At 43.2% G+C, this 18,594-nt stretch overlaps 1 protein-coding gene across 3 annotated transcripts in view; it reads left to right on the plus strand.

The window, feature by feature from the left end:
- The window catches only part of PHB1 (prohibitin 1), a 52,843-nt gene that overhangs the window by 9,422 nt on the left and 24,827 nt on the right, over nt 1-18,594 (plus strand). The window contains exon 1 of one of the 3 annotated variants that reach the window (XM_086923994.1): nt 1,360-1,556. The exons of 1 other annotated variant lie outside the window; for it this stretch is intronic. The gene's annotated coding sequence lies outside the window, so the exon portion shown is untranslated. Of the gene's footprint in view, nt 1-1,359; nt 1,557-17,709; nt 17,769-18,594 lie in introns of those variants that run through there. One more of the 3 variants, XM_086923995.1, reaches the window with a different exon arrangement.

Consider the following 18,594-nt stretch of genomic DNA (forward strand, 5'->3'; position numbering starts at 1 on the left):
AATAAAAAAAGCCATTACAAGAGAAATGTTGTTGGAATCCTCATTGGTAGAAAGTGCACGGGCAGTGTTGCTTTCCAGTTATTAAATCAAACATTGTCTGCAGCAAACTCAAATCAATGCAGCCTTCTACACTTCCAAAACATTTATACAGTGTGTCTTTACAAGTACAAAACTGCCCCAATTTGCCAACATGGGCCATTTGTTAGCTATCCAATTCACTCTTGGGGGCCACTTTTCTAGGTGCCCAGGCCTATTTTTTGTCCCAGTCCTACTTAGATAATGCACACATATTGCATACTGAAAATGCGGACTGCTAGCCAGCAGTACTTATTGCTATATCAGTTAATTGAAAGATTTCTGTGGTAACGATCCCTCCCTCTTTACCTCAGGATGGTACAAGGCGATGGAATTACAGGTTCCGAAGGCAATAAGTCCTACTCGCCCCCACGAAACTGATTGCGGAGTTCTATTTGCGCAGGTAGCAACATGGCACATCTGCACAACAGGAGCCACCATGCTTGCTACATAGCTGTCCAACGGAAGTGTTACTCAGAGTAGTGTCCGCATGTATCTAAGGAGAAACAAAAAAGACGCGGTTATTGCACCAAATCGTACTACCGCGAAAGTAATTGAACGCACTGACGAGACAAGGACTGCATTCACCTGAAAAATGTACGTAGTTGGATTACGTATTTAGCCTAATTGTTCTTGAAAAATTGATGGCTGAATAAGGGAGTACATCATATGTAAAATCATAAATTCTTAAGGATTCATTGAAAGTAATATCCCTGAGCAGTTAAAATACGTACTCAATGCTGTCATTTTTAAAATAGATCAATTTCGTTTACAATACGGACGAAAAACCCGACACTTCCAACATGGCCTCTTCATTTTATGTACTACTGTGCGCGGCTAGTGTTTGTTTTTCATACGAGCCCAATGGCTTAACAGAGTTGCCCTGCGTGCGAGCAGGGTTTTTTCGGTCGCAGCCCAACCTTCATTTATTCCGTGAAATATCAATTCAGCGAATGTGACTGGGGCGCGCCATTAAACGAAATCCAATGTATGTCCTTATTTATAAATTACGTTATTTAAAATAAGGAAATCCAATGTGCTACAGACCTGAAGAACAATTAACGTCCTTTGAAACTTTCCCACATGCTTCCTGATATATACCTCCCCAAGATGGCCGTAGCAGGCGCGTGTCTTAGGGTTCGCTCATCTCGCGCTAGTGTCTTTCTCCCTGGGTCAGTGATACAGGTAACTGCACTGAAGTGAACGGTGCCCCGAGAGGCTCAAACCTTTTCCCTGCAAGTGTTAACTGGCGTGTACACGTTTTGTTGTTTCTGGTGCCGTTAGTTTCAACAATGGCCAAAAAAAGAAGACGCCAGGATGACTTTCAGAAAGTGAAGTTGAAAGTGGGCAAAAAAAAGCTTAGACCGGAGAACAGCACCCAGTCTAACTTCAGGACAAAGGCGATCCATTTGCCGGAACAGCTGCGATGCCTCAATCAGCAACAGTCTCAACCCACCAACAACCGCAAATTAAGCGTACAGGTGAGAAGGAACAAGTCAGGGTAACAAGCTTCTGTGTTCTGCGACACGGCGGGCAGGGGAGGGGGCGGAGCGGGAAGAGGTGCGACACGGCAGGCAGGGGAGGAGAGTAGGAGGAGGAGGGGGGAGAAGAGTAGGGGAGGCACGGCTTAGCGGCCGTGCAACCAAGAAGTGGGGCGGCGGAGCTGGGGGAGGCTGTGAGAGAGAGAGTGGGCAAGGCAGGCGGCTGGGGGCATGTGCACGCGCTTTTAAGCTCAATGCGCATGCGCATTGAGCTTAAATTTCACGGGCACTGCAAGGAATCGCCACGATTCCTTGCAAGTTGGTTAAAGAGTGTTTAAGCCCCCATAGTCTCGCAAGCTCGATGCGCATGCGCATCGACAGGCGAGACCTAAAAATCAAACATTCACCCCTAGCTAGTATATGCAGTTTGACGACACCATGTATTAGAAAGATACTCTGTATATTACAGTCCATAACTACAGAACACATATGAATTCCAAGTTTTGGTGCGTTAATTGCACAAAATGCAGGGGTCTAAAGCCCCATCTTTCACAGGGTACTGTAAAATATGGGAAATATTTCATGGTTACCAGTGAAATACGCATTTTATTATGTCGGCACCCAAATCACTCTGCAGAGCTTAAACAGTGTCCGTGCTGCTAGGTTTATGCTCCTGGGAGGACCAACGTATGTGGCAATTTCATCCAACTTTATGCCACAAAAATGGAAATTATGTAGCACATTCTCATTTTTATTTTTATCCATTTGAGCTAAAAACATACTTGGTGAAATCTGCATATTAAGTGACAGATGCAGTAAAACCATAAATATGTGCAGCCATAGAATCCCCTAAATCCCCTGTCCCTCACTATTGCCTACTGTTTAATAATTTATCCAAGAAAGATAGACCAAGAGTAAACATTCTAATTCAGGTCGGTGCCTGTGGTTAGCTACACATTGAAGAAAACTTTTTTTTTTTTTAGCACCATCTGCTCCAAAAGAGACATAATATAAAACCTACATAAAAGATACCATGTATGCTCTGGTTCTATATTGCCTTTTTGGGGTTCTATTGGACAATTACAAACTACTCGCTCTTCTGCCTTTTGGTTTATGTCACCAGATGCCCCACACTCCCCAATATGGCAATGATGGATCATATTACAGTAACCCATTAGGCGTGTTCTACCTACACACTCACTCAATCTAGCCCCTTACCGTGCTGGTAGTTTGTGCTTACAATCTCAGCAATATGCCTAATTTAATTGCATGTATTTTTATATTACCCTGTTTGCCCATGTATTACCAGATGACTTTTGTATGGTTGTCAGGCTGCAACTTCTCCCTGAATTGCTACTGAGATTTAGGTTATCAATTTAACTTTAGTCTGCCAGTTTTCATGGAGGATGGTCTTGTTTGTCAGTTGTTGGTTTGCTGTGTCTGGGCATTTTGTCGCCTATACAGTTGGTCAAAGCGGTTCCAGCTGGTAGCCTTTGTTCTAGTTCTTTAGTATTTTCCAGAAGGTGAAATTATTGTGCATTGATCATAACTGATGGTAAAAAGCATTCCGGGGATGATCTGCCAGTTAAGATGACCCCCCCCCTCGCAGCACAAACCCTTCGGCTGCCAGATTACAGTACCACATTATGGGACAGAATAGGGCATTTTCTGCAAACAAGGTAATTCGTGCCATATGCTTATGCATGTGTAAGTTTGCTCATGCGAAAATTTGTTGAGCAGTAACAAGTTTACTTTTCCATCAATCACTTTTTTCCCAACCCTGGAAGACGTTTTACTTTTTCCCTTGTCAGCAGGAAATTTCCAATCTTTCTCTGTTTGGAAAAAATATGAGAGATGAGCTGGTGCAAACCCATATAACATGCAAGTTAGTAAGTTTGCACAGACTCAGGACATTCCAGCCATGGGGAACTATTGCTTAGTTATTTACAGCAGTATATAGATCTGCAGAAAGGAGGCAAAATAAGGGAATTGCTAGTGTTCAAACCCTACTATGGTATGAGCTCTGGCATAAATAGAGAGGCTATTATCAGAACTTATAGCATGAGATTGCTGCCATAATTTGTCGTCACACAACATTGCGCCAAAGGGACATGTGGATTTTGCTACGGGACTAGTAGATTTATGAAGCAACCTGTCCCATGGACAAGTAGATATTTTATTAAATTCCATACCCCTGATTGTCCTGGTTCCCTCTTTAATGCAGAGTACTTTGAACGTAATTTGTTGGGTAACTGACAGCCAATGAAGGATTCTTAACGCAGTTATGAAATAGTCCTGTGGGTGCTTGTACAGTAGTGTACTATGTTTTCTACCAATTGAGATACCTTTTTAGGTATTGCCTATGCAGCGCTTGCACTGTCTCTCCGAGACTTGCTGTATTCAGGATATGGGCTTTAAGCTCTGCCTATGTTAGGTCCATGTATTTTATTGGCTCCTTTCAGTGTCTTTTAAGATTGTTTGTTTGTATTTCATTGGTTTAGTTCTTTAATAGTCCCTCCTTCTGCCTCTTTAGTACCTCCTTCTCTTCAGTTGTAACATGCCATAAGGACAGGCCCCACTTACATGTGACTTTACTTGGAACGTTTTAAGTTAGTTTCTCAGAATTCTTTTCTTAATGACTTGTTAAACGTAGCTGGAGTTTGATCACAATAGCCCCTTCTCAAACGTCCTTTCCCTGACACGCTCTTTGTGCAGCAACTGGATTCTCTGACTCCCTCCTGCTGCTTCTTATTTACATATGGATATGTGGTTTAATTAAACAAGCATTGGAAATGCAATAGGTCTCGCATTAGAAAAGTTGGAGCTATTGGTCTTGTAAATGACAAATATTTTATTTATTTGTTGATTTTTAAAATAGCTAAATTGATAGCTTTGTCATTTACAATGCCAATAGTTATAACTTTTGCGAATATGACACCTATAGCATTTGGAATGCAACATGTTCTGTATTTATGTGACTTAGATGGCAGCTCTGGTCGTTGTATGTATGTATAGGCATTTATATAGCGCACTACTTACCCGGAGGGTCCCAAGGCCACTTCTCTAGAGAGCAGGAGAGTGCAGCAGGGGAGAGAAGCACAGCAATGCAATAGGTCTCGCATTAGGAAAGTTTGAGCTATTGGTATGGTAAAGGACACTTTTTATTTATGTGCTTGTTTTGAAAATAGCGAAATTAATAGCTTTGTTATTTACAATGCCAATAGTTTTATCTTTCGCAAATGTGACACCTATTGTAACACAATATGTGTTGTAGCACTGAGGGGTGAGGGGGGGTGAGGGGGTGTGAGGGTGAGGGGGTGTGAGGGTGAGGGGGTGAGGGGGTGTGAGGGTGAGGGGGGTGTGAGGGTGAGGGGGGTGTGAGGGTGAGGGGGTGTGAGGGTGAGGGGGTGTGAGGGTGTGAGGGTGAGGGGGTGTGAGGGTGAGGGGGTGTGAGGGTGAGGGGGTGTGAGGGTGAGGGTGTGAGGGTGAGTGAGGGTGTGTGAGGATGAGGGGGTGAGGATGTGTGGATGTGTAAGGGTGAGGGTGGGTGAGGGTGGGTGAGGGTGGGTGAGGGTGGGTGAGGGTGAGAGGGTGTGTGATGGTGAGAGGATGTGAGGGTGTGTGATGGTGAGGAAGTGTGAGGGTGACAGGGTCTGTGAGGGTGAGTGAGGGGGTGTGAGGGTAAGGGGGGTGAGGGTGAGTGAGGGGGTGTGAGGGTAAGGGGGGTGAGGGTGAGTGAGGGGGTATGAGGGTGAATGAGGGGGTGAGGGTTAGGGGGTGTCAGCGTGAGGGTGTCAGGGTGAGGGTGTCAGGGTGACAGGGTGTGTGCACTGACTGCTGGTGGTGTGTGTGGCTGGTGAAAGCGTGCACTAACGTCTGGTGGTGTGTGCCTGGTGGAAGCGTGCACTGACAGCTGGTGGTTTTTGTGCCCAGTGAAAGCGTGCACTGATGATTGGTGGTGTTTGTGCCTGGTGAAAGCGTGCACTGACGACTGTGTGGTTGTGTGTGTGGTTGTGGTTGTGTGTGTGGTTGTGTGTGTGGTTGTGGTTGTGTGTGTGGTTGTGTGTGGTTGTGGTTGCATGTGTGTGGTTGTGGTTGCATGTGTGTGGTTGTGGTTGCATGTGTGTGGTTGTGGTTGCATGTGTGTGGTTTTGTGTGGTTGTGTGTGTGTGTGTGTGTTGTGTGTTTGGTTGTGTGTGTGGTTGTACTCACGAACATATTGTGACTATTCACAGCAGTGTTTCGGTGCTCCAAGAGAGAGCAGTGAAGGTATTCAGATTAGGCACTGCCACGCTCGCGAATGCCTTACCACGCATAGCAGAAGTCAAAAGTGCTTCGGCATTGCACACTGCCACCACCACCACACCACCAGTGCTGGAGGCCTGAAAGGGAGAAAAGGGGTCCTTGTATCATACCACAGTCAAGCTAAAAGAACCAGTGAAGGTCTTACTGTAAACAGCAGGAGTCAATGGTGCTTCGGCACTGCACACCACGCACTACCCCCACCACGCCACCAGATCTGGAGGCCTGGCAGTGTGGGTGAGTGTGTGTATGTCTGTGTGTGAGAGAGGGAGAGAGAGCGTGCATGTGTGCGTGCATGCATGTGAGAGAGCGAGAGCGCGCGTGTGTCCGTGCGTGGGTGTGTGTGAAAGAGAGAGAGAGTGCAAGTGTTTGTGCGTGTGTGTGAGAGAGAATGTGCATGCGTGCATGCCTGTGTGTGAGAGAGAGAGAGAGAGTGTGCATGTGTGTGAGAGGGGGAGAGACAGAGAGCAGAGCCTGCATGTGTGAGTATGCGTGTGTGTGTGAGTGAGAGAGAGCGTGCATGTGTGCCTGTGTGTGGAGGGCTCAGGCGTGCAACTGCTTATCAACGCGTCCACAGTAGTGGCACACACCTGCTTTAGTTCTTTCTATTCATGGTGGATGCCATTTCAACAAGTTAACCCCTTCAATTTCAACTGGGTTGGGGCCCTTGAAAAAACCTTTTTTTAATGAATTGGTTGATCCCTAGGTCCATTTTTTTTCTTGATGCTGCCGAACAAATAAGGTAGAGCCATCAGGCGTGAGAAATAATTGGCTACCTTGGATGGGTCATCTCAACTATGTTTTGATGGTAGAGTGTCAGGTGTCCATGGCAGTGTAGTAGTTCCATATAGTAAATGTATATGTTATGAATTGGAAGCTGTTGCGCTGAAAACTAAAACCCATAATTTTTTTAAAAACTTGTATACGCACTTCAGGTCATACATTTGTACAGAAGTCTTTATGAATCGGGCCATTAATGTGTTTCATGTGACGCTGTTAATGGTTTCTGCATGTTAGTGACAATGGTATTTTTACTGGGGATCATTGTTTAATGGGTTTTTATCTGCGATACGTAAACCAGCTGATTGAATCAATTGCTAAATTAAGTGTTTGTTGTACTTTTTTTGCCAAAAAGGAAGGTTGCGCTAACATCTGCTCGCCAAGTCTAAGCAGCGCTCTGTAACAGTCCACGTCATCAACATAAGGTGCTACTAAGCAGTTCTGATGTATGAGAATGTGTTGCATAAAATATATAAACTAACACGACTTACATCTCCATTCAGATTTCAAAGAGACACATTTACCATAAAGTTCACAGCCACAAAATGTGTTGATAAAGTATATGTACCTCGACATGATGTGCTGTGTCAGGCTGTGCATATTATGTGGAATGTGTGCCATCTTGTTGTAACAGCTGTCCAGGGGATAGTGTTTTCAACAAGCAAGTAATGCTACATCTGTACTAACAAGGCGCTACCGGTCTGGTTATAAGTGCCCGTTAAATTGTGAACACTAGGCAAGCACCTATTTGCACAGGGGTTGTAATTAGAATAGGAAGGATGATTATCGCATCGGGTAATTACCAGGCGCAGTAAAGTTTGCAACCCTGCTAACCATTAAATGTCAGTAGGTCAAACCTGCCGAACTGCATTAGGTAAAGTGATTAAGCTGTCTGAAACCACGAAGAGACAAGAATTTAATTCTGGCTTCTCACTTGGGGAAAGTGTGTGATCCTGGGAAAATCGCTTTCACCTTCCGCCTAAATCACCTAATCTGCTGAAACACGGGAGGCTGTGAACCTGACTAAACCGCATACGACCTATATAAACTACTCCTGTATGCTTGATTTAATTCACAGGCAACATACCACGTGCAGCGTTACCCTGCCAAAAAGCATGGTTATGGGGCAGTCGCTACCAATGTTCCCTCTAAATTTTTTTCCTCAGTGTGCGGCAGTGGAGGGTCTCTGTGCGCTGCCACCATGGCTATGTGCGCCAGAAACCAGACAACGCGCGTGTGCCGTGCCAAATATCACTCTAAATATTTACTTTAAAAAGTGAAAAGATGATGAATTTTCACACATACAGCGCCACGTTAAGAGTCTTAAGGTCGGTTTGCAAATTGGATAAACACACCATTACATGAATTAGTTACACAGACAAGTACACTTCAGGTTTAGAAAAGCACAAGACTCCAGTGGTGGTACCATCATTAGATTTTACTAAATATTCTTAACTGGAGCACTGTTCATTGGGTGGGGAAATATTGAGAGCCTATACAATATCACATGTACACAATAAGTTACAAAATTATATAACATATTTACAATTTGATGTGAGAGCTGCTGAGTAATGTTGGCCTATTCCACCAGAGATAGTTTGTAAAACGTAGACATCCAGGCAAACATGGACTGTGGGAGAGAGCCGTTCAGACATGTCAAGTGGCATCACTAGATGGGTGACAGGGTTGCTTCTCACAGCGATCCAAGCGCTGCTAGCACCACTGCATGGTGGTAAATTAAAATTTATCATGATGCTACGACTGGCGGACCCAACCCTACGGACCGCAGCGCATTTGAAGCCCACTGTGCAGCAGTGGTGCCTGCTGCTGATGCCTCGGGAGATTCACCATGCACGTTTGCTGAATGTTGAAGGATTTTTTGAGGTACAATGGCCAGGAGTCTGAGGAGACAGACGGGCGACTGGGCTGTAAATTGAATTGCTGTGGCAAGCCTAGCAAGTAAGTGATCGTGTTGCTGCGGGACTCAGTGCCAGCCAAGTGTTAGCTTTTCAACTGCAGCGCGATCAGCTGCCTGCGGGTCGGTGCCTGGACTGGAGTCTAATGTTCTGTTTTACATGAATCATGTAAAACAGAAAATGAGACTCCTGTCCGAGAGGTTCTGTGACCTTCCACATAGGTCCGTCTTTTTGGAATGTTTTCAAGTTAATGTTTCGCAGCTACACTCAAGCATTCAGGCCTATACAAATAAAAAGAGAACTTGTTATTTAACTTTCTCTGTTCTCAACTTGCCTGTAAACAACAAAACTATTAAAGTTTATAACCGAATGAGAATAAAAAGAGAATTGCACGTTTCCAGGATGAATAGCAAGGTACATGCAACAGAGTATACACCAAAACATATTTAGAAGTATCATTGTCTTCAACAATTTGTTTAAAAAATGCAGTACTTTCGGAAAAATAAATATTTAAAAGCATTTATTTCAAGGTAATAGCTTTCCTTCTGATGTTTTCGATACCTAATTTTCAAAAACTGTATTTTGGCTTCTTATGACTGGACTGTTTACCCTGTAGGGGTCGCAATGCTGAGGTACAGGAAACGTTCGACTGTCTTCTTTAATAGCAAATACACAGTAAGCAAACCATCCTAATGAGGTGACATCTGTGTGTGAAGGTGGCTATGACTGTCATATGGTACGGTAGCCAGATGCACTGTTTGTGATGGTTTGTGCTGTGGCTTCTCAGCACAGTTTGATCAGAGGCAGGATGAGGGGGTTCTGCTTAAGTCCACCCATGGGAGATCTAGCCTATTTTTATGGGAGAGGGGCGCGTTATGGAAGATGAGGCTCATTTCCAGGCAGCGTGGCCTCTCAGTCCTGTTTGGTACAGTCGAGTCCAACAGTGCCCTTCCTTTCTGATGCTTTGGTGCAGTTTTAAGATATTCTTACAGTTTCTTGATACTCAAATGGGTGTATTTTGCGATATTCATATGTTCCCTCATCTTCATTGCTTTATTTCGCTCGCAAGAACGTGTCACTCATAGTCATTTAAATGTCACTCGTAATTACAGTGAAATTATGAAAATGTCACACAGAGATCTGAAACATTGGCAGCTATGGGAAAGGGTAAAGTTTTTATCGCACCGAATCGTTTACTTGGTGGCCTAATCTGAACCCAAAAATGAATCAGTAACTAAATACTGGTTTACAATTTAACTTCCAAAGCGGTTGGAACATCCCAGTATTCGGCAAATAAACGATTGTTACTTCTGTTTGTTTCCAAATTAGTTCACTGCAAATTTCTGAAAGGGGCTGAGATTAACAGGGATATTTAAATAAATTAAACACAATCTGCCCGCAGCCTCTCGTTTCTACCACAATAATGCAGTAAGTTTAAAAACAGCACTTGTGGGCTTTTTAGGGTAGTCTGCCCGGTTTGCAGACTTGCTGTATTATTTTGTTAGTAACGTGAGGCTGCGGGCAGATTGAGTGCTTTTGTTAAAGTATCCATGTTAATCGCAGCACCTTCACGAGCTGCGATTAACAGGGATATCTAAATAAAAGAAAACAATCTGCCCGCAGCCTCACTTTACTTCCAAAATAATGCAGCAAGTCTGCAAATCGGGCAGATTTCCCTAAAAAGCCCACAAGAGGTGTTTTTAAACTTAGTGTATTGTTTTGTAAGTAAAGCTAGGCTGCGGGCAGATTGAGTCCTTTTGTTAAAGTATCCCTGTTAATCGCAGCTCGTGAAGGGGCTGCGATTAACATCGATACTTTAACAAAAGCACTCAATCTGCCCGCAGCCTCGCTTTACAAATATAAAACCAACAGTGCGTGCACTACAGGGCGGCAAAACAAAAGCGAGCCCAGCTAAAACAAAAGGCCAGCAAGTGGCCACATTAGAACACTTACCTCCGCTCCCCAGTAATCTGTCACTCCAAAGTGGTCACTTCCACCGCCGTCGTCCACAATCAGGAAATGCCCGTTTTTTTCGCGCCGCGCGCCTTTTAAAAGCGGCGGCGGCGCGAATACTATCACGGGATGTGCCCTCTGTGCGCGCTCCACACATGGGACTGCGCGCTAGGGGGTAGGGAAGTGCGCGCGCGTTCCTGGGAACAGTGGTCGCTACCCCTCTGTGTTACTGCGTCTCCTGTAGGATATGCAGGTGTGAAGGGGTATTCAGAAGCCATCACCAGGGGTCTGTGGAAGAGCCCGTAGGTTTTTGACTCCCTGGCGCCAGGGACGGAGGGGAAGCTTGTTGATCAAACAGCCCCCTCTTTATTGTGCAAATGGTGCTCGACTGAAGGGGACAATAGCCGTAGGTAGGTGAGCCAGTCGGAGGAGTGATATCAGAGCCCACTTCCTGTTAGGAGCATTTAATGTGTTCATTAACCCACACCTTCAAAGCTCCCCCGCCCCAAAGCCGGGCACCTTTCCCAGACCGAAGCCGGCCCGCAGGATGGCATTTATAAAAGTGCAGATTTTCACATCAAAAGTGTATTTGTCTACTGGGGGCGCGAGCGGGTTCACAAAATGCAACAGCTGACTACCACACCACTTTAATTTAACGGTGACGCCTGGGGGAGGGTGTGGAAAAGAGTGTCAACATCCTAGAGAACAGCGCTACAGTCTCTTCCAATGAAGGGTAATAACAGGTCGGTTGCAATTCTGGTCTCAAATGATGTTATTATTGCTCGTTCAGACAGAACGAGACTGCTGCAGCTGGCGGAATAATGCGCGAGAGCGCCAGGGAAGCCTTGAGGAGACAGAGAGCAAAAATAAAGGCGAGACGGGGGCACGCTGTGTGCAGGGAGAGAAGTGCGACTTGAGGAGAGAGAGAGAGCAAAACAAGCACGGCAGAAACGAGAGTCACGGCCGGCCGGCTGTGAAAAAGCCTTTGATGCAGCAGGGGGCGGAGTAGAAGAGCTGCTGGCGGCACCAAGCTGACGATTTGATGCTGTGCACGCGCATTTTAACTCATTGCGCTTGCGCAATGAGTTAAAAAGCACATGCACTGCAAGGAATCGCCAGTGGAATCGCCAGTAGTTAAACTCTGTTTAAGTCCCTATAGAGCTTCGCCAGCTATGCGCAAGAGCGCATCAGCAGGCGAGCCCTAAAAAAAGTATTTACTTACTTTAGCTTCACACATTTTAAAGCTACATCGCGGCATGCCCAAATTGCTTCAAAAGTAAATAAATAGAATAAAACGGGCAGCTGCTGAGTTTCTTCCCTATTTATTTGCGTTTGTATCAATAGCGGCACGTCTCACTCTATAGCGTTAAATGCGTAAAGATAAAGTACGACAGACCGCAAATGGTAATAAAGTATAATAATTTTTAAAAAGCTGCCCCGGCACCTTTACATAATTGTTGGCTTTCCCTTTAAAATGGCAGTCGCCCGCCTTTTATTTCTATTCATTTACTTTTGTAATAATAATTGCACCTAGATATGGGCTTTACGTTTTTTGTTTAATTTAAGTTCTTTATTACCATTCGCGGCATGTCGCGCTTTAGCTTCACACATTTAAGGCTAAAGCGTGGCGTGCTGTGATTGCTACAAAAGTAAATAATCGCAGCATGCCGCGCTTTATCTTTAAATGTATAAAGCTAAAGCGTGGCAGGGTAAAGTGCATATATAAAAAAAAAGACAAGCTGAAACCTTTAGAGTATCATCAATTTTCCATTTCAACATGGCAGCCGCCCGCCTTTACTTTCCATTTATTTAATTTTCTACCATTAATGGCTCAGCGCACTTAGCTTACAACGTTTAAAGTTCTAGTGCTGCATAGCACAAAGTCTATAAAAACATACAAAACAAAATTCACACTCATTATTGCTCCCTATTATAAACAAATAACTTACAGCTGAACATACTTTTCAGTTTGTTTTTATTGGAAGTGAAATGTTAGTTAGCTTGTGTTTTTCAAAATGTACCATTCTTGATTATGTACCTGTATTGCACACACAAAATAACAATGATGCATTTTAAAAGCGCAAACTAACAAAAATCTCACTTCAAATGAAAACTTGTGCTCAGCAGTAATCGTTCTTTATATCCATTAAAGGTGTAGTACCCTGCCTAATAGAGGTCCCTTTACAACTCCAAAGGGACACCTAGTAACAGCCCCTGGTACTGCACCCTTTCCTTAATAAATAACATGTTACCATTACTTATTCTACTTCTAGAATATAAAAAATATATTGTATTTGCAACGCCAATAGCTCAAAATTTCACAAATGTGAGACCTATTGCGTTGTCAATGCTTGTTTAGATAAGGGATGTAGCATTCTTATCGCCCGACGGCCAGGCCATATTATTTGGGGTCAAGGATAATGAGCTTTCATGTTTACTTTGTCCGTTGGACAAGCAGGCCTAACACCCTGTTGTGCAAATGCTTTGCTAGATTGCAGTACCGCAGTATACATTTTTAATAGGGGATTAAATGCAAATATGTGCATAAGCATGAAAGCAACGTGGTGAATATTTCCTTATAAAATAAAATCTACACTAATGCAAAAAATATTTTGCTAAATAATTGTGCAACTTTAAATATTTCTCTAAGGCATTATTTAGTAAAACATGTTTGCATGTCGGTATTTAAAAAAAAAAAAAAATTTTCATTGTAAACATTTTCTAGGCGAGGTGAAAATAAATTAGAGGCCCTATTCGTAAAAAAGTCGCAAAACTGCACATGCCTTGCATTAGTGCAGATTTACTATTTTAAGGAATTAACAAAAGTTTAGAGGGAGACCTAGAAACTGTAACCCTAGCAAGCATTTTTCTAATTCCATTTTTCCATGAGCCGATATACATATGATCGTGTGAAAATCTGTTGAGTGATTACAAATACATTTCTTTTCCCTAAACCCCCTTTTTTCACCCCGTGAAAAATGTTTTCCTACTGCCCTTGTTACTAAGCGAACTCTTGAACTCAAAGTGTCAGGAGTCAGATGTAAATCTATCTCTTTCTGTGCCGTATTGGGTGCAGCTGGGTATCGGCCACTGATCCAAGGCATAATTGGAATAGGTCACTGTTGCGTTTTTCTGAGAGGGAATAACGTCCCCACTTTGCACTCAGAATGAAATGTTTAAATCTTGTGTATTTTTTTTCTAAGTTCTTTGTATTAAAAATCACAATGTAGTCTGCTGATCAGTTACAGTCCTCATTTATTATAGTTGCATTGATTCTATAGTGTTGATCTATCACACTACATCTGTTCGTCGTGATACATTTCTTAAGAATCCCAATGCATTTTTGCAACTGACCCTTAATTAGGGGAATATCTCTTATAATAGAAACCACATCCTTTAGTCAAAATAACCAAGAATGGAACAGCCTGTCACAAGAACAATTTATGTAAACCTGTCATTACTTTGCAAATGAAGTCAAAGAAACATCCAGATAACCAGAAAAAATGTCATACCCGGCAGTCCTTTGTGAATCTTAAATTGTCCCTTGACACAACCATACAGCCCAAACAACCAGGCGTAGCCTATGACTGGTTATTCCAAAAGGGTATACTAAGCATGCTGACCGTAGAGTATGTCCTGTGAAAACCGATGGTAAACCCAAATATAATGTTCTCAAAGCATTATATAGTGTAAACAAAATATAAGAAGATAAGTATGCAGTATACTGTGCATCATCAAAGCTGTTGCTCCTCGTTCGACAAAAATATATCTCAAGTGCTCTTTAGGGTACAATGGCTCACAGCGTGCATATTAACTTGCTCCTAGCATCATATAGTGTAAAATAAATGTAAGAAACATGCAATATACTGTGCAGCATCAAAATTATGTCTCTGCTCGAAGAAATTGTCCAGAGTGCTCTTTGAGGTGCAGTAGTTAAAAGCTCACATACTTTAAACCCAAGTACGCACAACGCATATTATTAAAACCTGAGAATTTGCATACCTGAATGGCGATACATGTCCTGCATGGATTCGGTGTTTGTTAGAGAATGCCATCATCCGCGGTGCTACAGTGAAAGTGGACGCCCTAGTGAATTAAAAGCAATGAAGTAAGAAGACGCTGCGAGTGGAAAAAACGAAGGACTAGGTGCCATAATGAATGGGCCCCATATTAATAAGGTAAACATAAAGGAAGATAAACTGAACATAATGGTCAAGAGCAACATTATCAAACACCAGACAGTAAACATTAAATATTAAAAAGAAGTGTGAGCAAGTCTTGAAGATAACTGAGGTCTAATCGTTCATTTAGGCCATTCAAGCTGGCAGAGTCAAGATTTTTCATCCAATAGATTTCCTGTTAGAACAGATATTTCCTATTGGCTCTCCCTTATTGGATTGGTACAGTCTACAATATAGGAAATCTGAGTTGGGTCACGTTATATGTGTGTGTGTGTTAAAGTACACGGCAATAGTAGATTTCTCTTTCTTGTTGTGGATGTTACTTTTATGTTCTGAGAGTCTGCTTTTCATCTTCAGTTCTGTTTTGCCCACATATGCTAATCCAATTAGCTGAAGTATACAATTTGATTAGAGTTCCTTGAACGGGATGTATAATAGTGGTACCCGTTATGATGTTATTACAATTTCCACAATTGAGGCATGGTGTTGTTTCTCTATGTATTTGGTCTGCCTTTGGTTTAACCGATCTGGTCAAAATCTTCAGGTTTTTTGTACTCTGATAAACAAACAATGGTGTAAGATTAAAAATGCCCCTAAACTTTTCTTCAGTTTATGACATAGGCCGATGTTTTAACAGAACCCTCCTGATGTTACTCCTGGTGGAATATTTGCACACAAAAACAGATCTTCCTATGGTACTTGTAGGTTTTTTTACAGTAGTGAGAAGTTGATTTCTCTCTTTGACGACCGCTGTCTCGACGGCTATTTTTAGGATGTTATTAGGGTATCCTCGTTGTTTGAATTTAGTAGCTTTCATGACTGTTTTTCTTTTTTTTTTTTTTTTTTTTGTTCCTCATCTCAACCATGGCTGGCCCGTCAGTACCGTGGACAGGGAAAAAAAGAGATGTGGAGAGTAGACATGCTGCCTCAGTGCAGGACTGGTTGGGGTGCGATCGTATTACGGAACCGACAAGACCCTACAGCTATGCCGTTATCTCACTCAATCTCTGGCCCCTATGCACCCATCGACAGGTGAATGCCATTAACCAGATTCCACTATTGCTGTTACCACTGATTCGCCTTAAAACAAGGACGACAGTGATATAGCGAAGAGAGTGTGTCATGGCTTCGTAATCATTGGAACTGGGGAAAAAAAAAAAAACCCCAGCTCGAGTTATTGGGACCAATCAAGTTTCGACCAAAAAGCTCTTTTATCTGGTTTTCCAGCCCTGGAAAGATCCATTTTAGATATTTGTAGCATGGAGGAACACCAGTCGTATAAGGTCGGGGGAGAAGCCTCTTTCCAGCGCCTGCAAATCTCTCGTCGCGCCGCCAACATTGAGTAGAACAAAAGATTGTTGTTAGCATTACGTTTCGTGTCCACTACACCAAAAATTACTAAGCGGAGATCTATGTTCACGATGGAGCCTGTTGAAGATGTTAATCTGGTGCCTATTGATTGCCAGTAAGATATTAGACGTGGGCATTCGTAAAACATATGCGCATCCGAGGCTGCCTCTTGGCCACAACGGGGACAAGCCACTGGTATACCTGGTGAAAATTTAGACAACCTCTGAGGCGAATAATAAGCCCTGTGGAGAGTAAAAAGGTGGTTTCTACGAAGCCAGGCAGGTTTAACGATATCCCAGAGAACATTGCAGGAGGTTAGCCAAAGTTCGTGCAAGTTTATTGTAGGCAATAGGGAGCCCCAGAGCTGGTCTGGAAGATGGAATTCTCCGTCGATCTCTTCTAAGATTAAATTATAAAAGAAGGAGACCTCCTTGGGTGCTGGTGGCCTATCGAGTAGAGAAGATTCCAGGTGGCTACTTCGTCCTAGAGGTGGTTGTTGTCGAAAAGGTGGCCCTATTTTTTGTGCTTGTGCCCAACTTGAAATTTGTAGGAATTTTAATCTAGAGAGATTGGGACCTACCAGGCTGACTAGGTGCTCCCAGGAGAACATATCCCCTTCAAAAAATAGATCTCAAAAAATAGATCTCCCCATGATGATATACCAGCGTCTTTCAGTGGGCTAATCAATGTGTCTTTGGTCCAGCCAGGGGGAGCAGGAAGATCCCATATAGGAGATCTATTAGAATGGTAGCCTATTTTGGTAGCAACTCGAAGGTTATACCAAGTTCTTGCAAGGTCCTGCAATACCTTCAGTTTGATCTTCTTAAAGAATTTAGGGTCTCCAAACTTAAATAAAAAACCTGACTGGTTTAGACCCTCACACTGCAATAATGCTGTGAACATGAGCCCGATGCCTTGATCTGCTGGAGTTTTGAGTAACATACGGGCATGTGTCAACTGAAAGGCCCAAGCATAAATCTGGAGGTCAGGACCAGCCAAACCACCCTTCTCCCTACGTCGCCTCAGTTTGGTCCAAGCAATTCTGGCAGTCTTATTCCTCCAAACAAATGAAGTAATGTCACTCTGCATCTTTGCTATCAGTGTTTTCTCAAAGTAAAGTGGCAAACTGTTTAAAAGAAGTCAACCTTGGTAGGATAGACATCTTAACTAAGTTTGACCGACCCAGGAGCGATAAAGGAAGATGTGCCCAGGAGCTCATTAGTTTCCTACATTCTTTAGCCACTAAAGTAAAATTTGTAGAGGCGATCAACTTTATATCCTTTATGATCTTTATGCCGACATATCTCATATTATCACAGGGTTGCACAGGAAGCCCCACTGCTATGCTATTCCACACCATGACCTCAGTCTTCGTGGCATTAATTTCGTAGCCAGAGATATTGCCAAATTGTTGTGCTAATTTTATGGCTCTCGGAAATGCGGAATTGATGTCAGAGGTAATGATCATAATATCATCGGCATACAGGGATACTTTTTTTGTCCATTCTCTATATCTAAAAGGTGTGATGACTGTTTTTCTTGTAGGGTTCCTCCCTGGATGCCATCCGTTTGATTCTTAAGAGTGTAATTTTAAGGCTGTTTGATAGCTGTTGTAATTAGGCAAATTGTTTCTGTGTGTGGATTTGATAACTTTTTTTGTTTCTAGTGTTCGGCCCGGAACTGTTACTTCAGCATCTAAGAATGTTATTTTGTATTTGCTGATGGTGTTGGTGAGTCAGATTCGTTCATCAATGACTTTTAAATCTTTTATAACTGAGATCAACTGTGTTTGTTGGCCTTTCCATATAAGAAATGTTGTCAATATATCTCCAATGTGACTAGGTTCTCTAATCATTCTTGATTTTGAAAGATATTGTCTAACTCGAAGCGATACATGAAGAGATTTGCATAGCATGGTGCAGCACAATTTCCCTTGGAGGTTCCTGAGAGTTTTAAGTAGTATTCATTGTTCCACACAAAGTAACTATTCTATAGCGTGAAGTGTAGTAATTCCAATAAGAGAATTTTTCAGTCCTCTTCCATCGTAGCATTTATCAAGAATGATTTACACTGCCCGAACCATCTGTGGGGCAGTTTTGGCATCTGTACCGATCCTTGGCAGGGTCTGTGTTCCTGGCATCGCTTCCTGTCCGTGGCAAACCTTACGGGCACTCTCCTTCCATCACCACGAGCACATCCACCTGGTCTGACACTCTCGTCGGACTCTAATTCCGAGAGTGCAATGCGAGTTTCCCGTCCACAGCCAGCTGTGGGGGAGGAGTCTACAGAGCCCTTATCAGCGCTGGTGAAACCCCGCGGCGAAGGGCAGGCCCGTCCTTGCCCATCATCGCCACCCCTCTTCGACTAGGTGCTGAACTGTCTGAGGGTGGGAATTCAAAGGTTCTGTGTCAATGAATGTTTCTTCCAGAGCTCAATAATTGCAAGCGGAATGTTTACCTGGGCCAGTGGGTTGTTACCTATGCCCCAAAATACCCTGTCTCTTCCTCCATTTACTTGTATGATCTGTCTAGTGTCAGAAAGCTAAGGTTTATCTGG

This window comes from Lissotriton vulgaris, chromosome 5 (assembly GCF_964263255.1).
Source record: "Lissotriton vulgaris chromosome 5, aLisVul1.2, whole genome shotgun sequence".
Taxonomy (NCBI): domain Eukaryota; kingdom Metazoa; phylum Chordata; class Amphibia; order Caudata; family Salamandridae; genus Lissotriton; species Lissotriton vulgaris.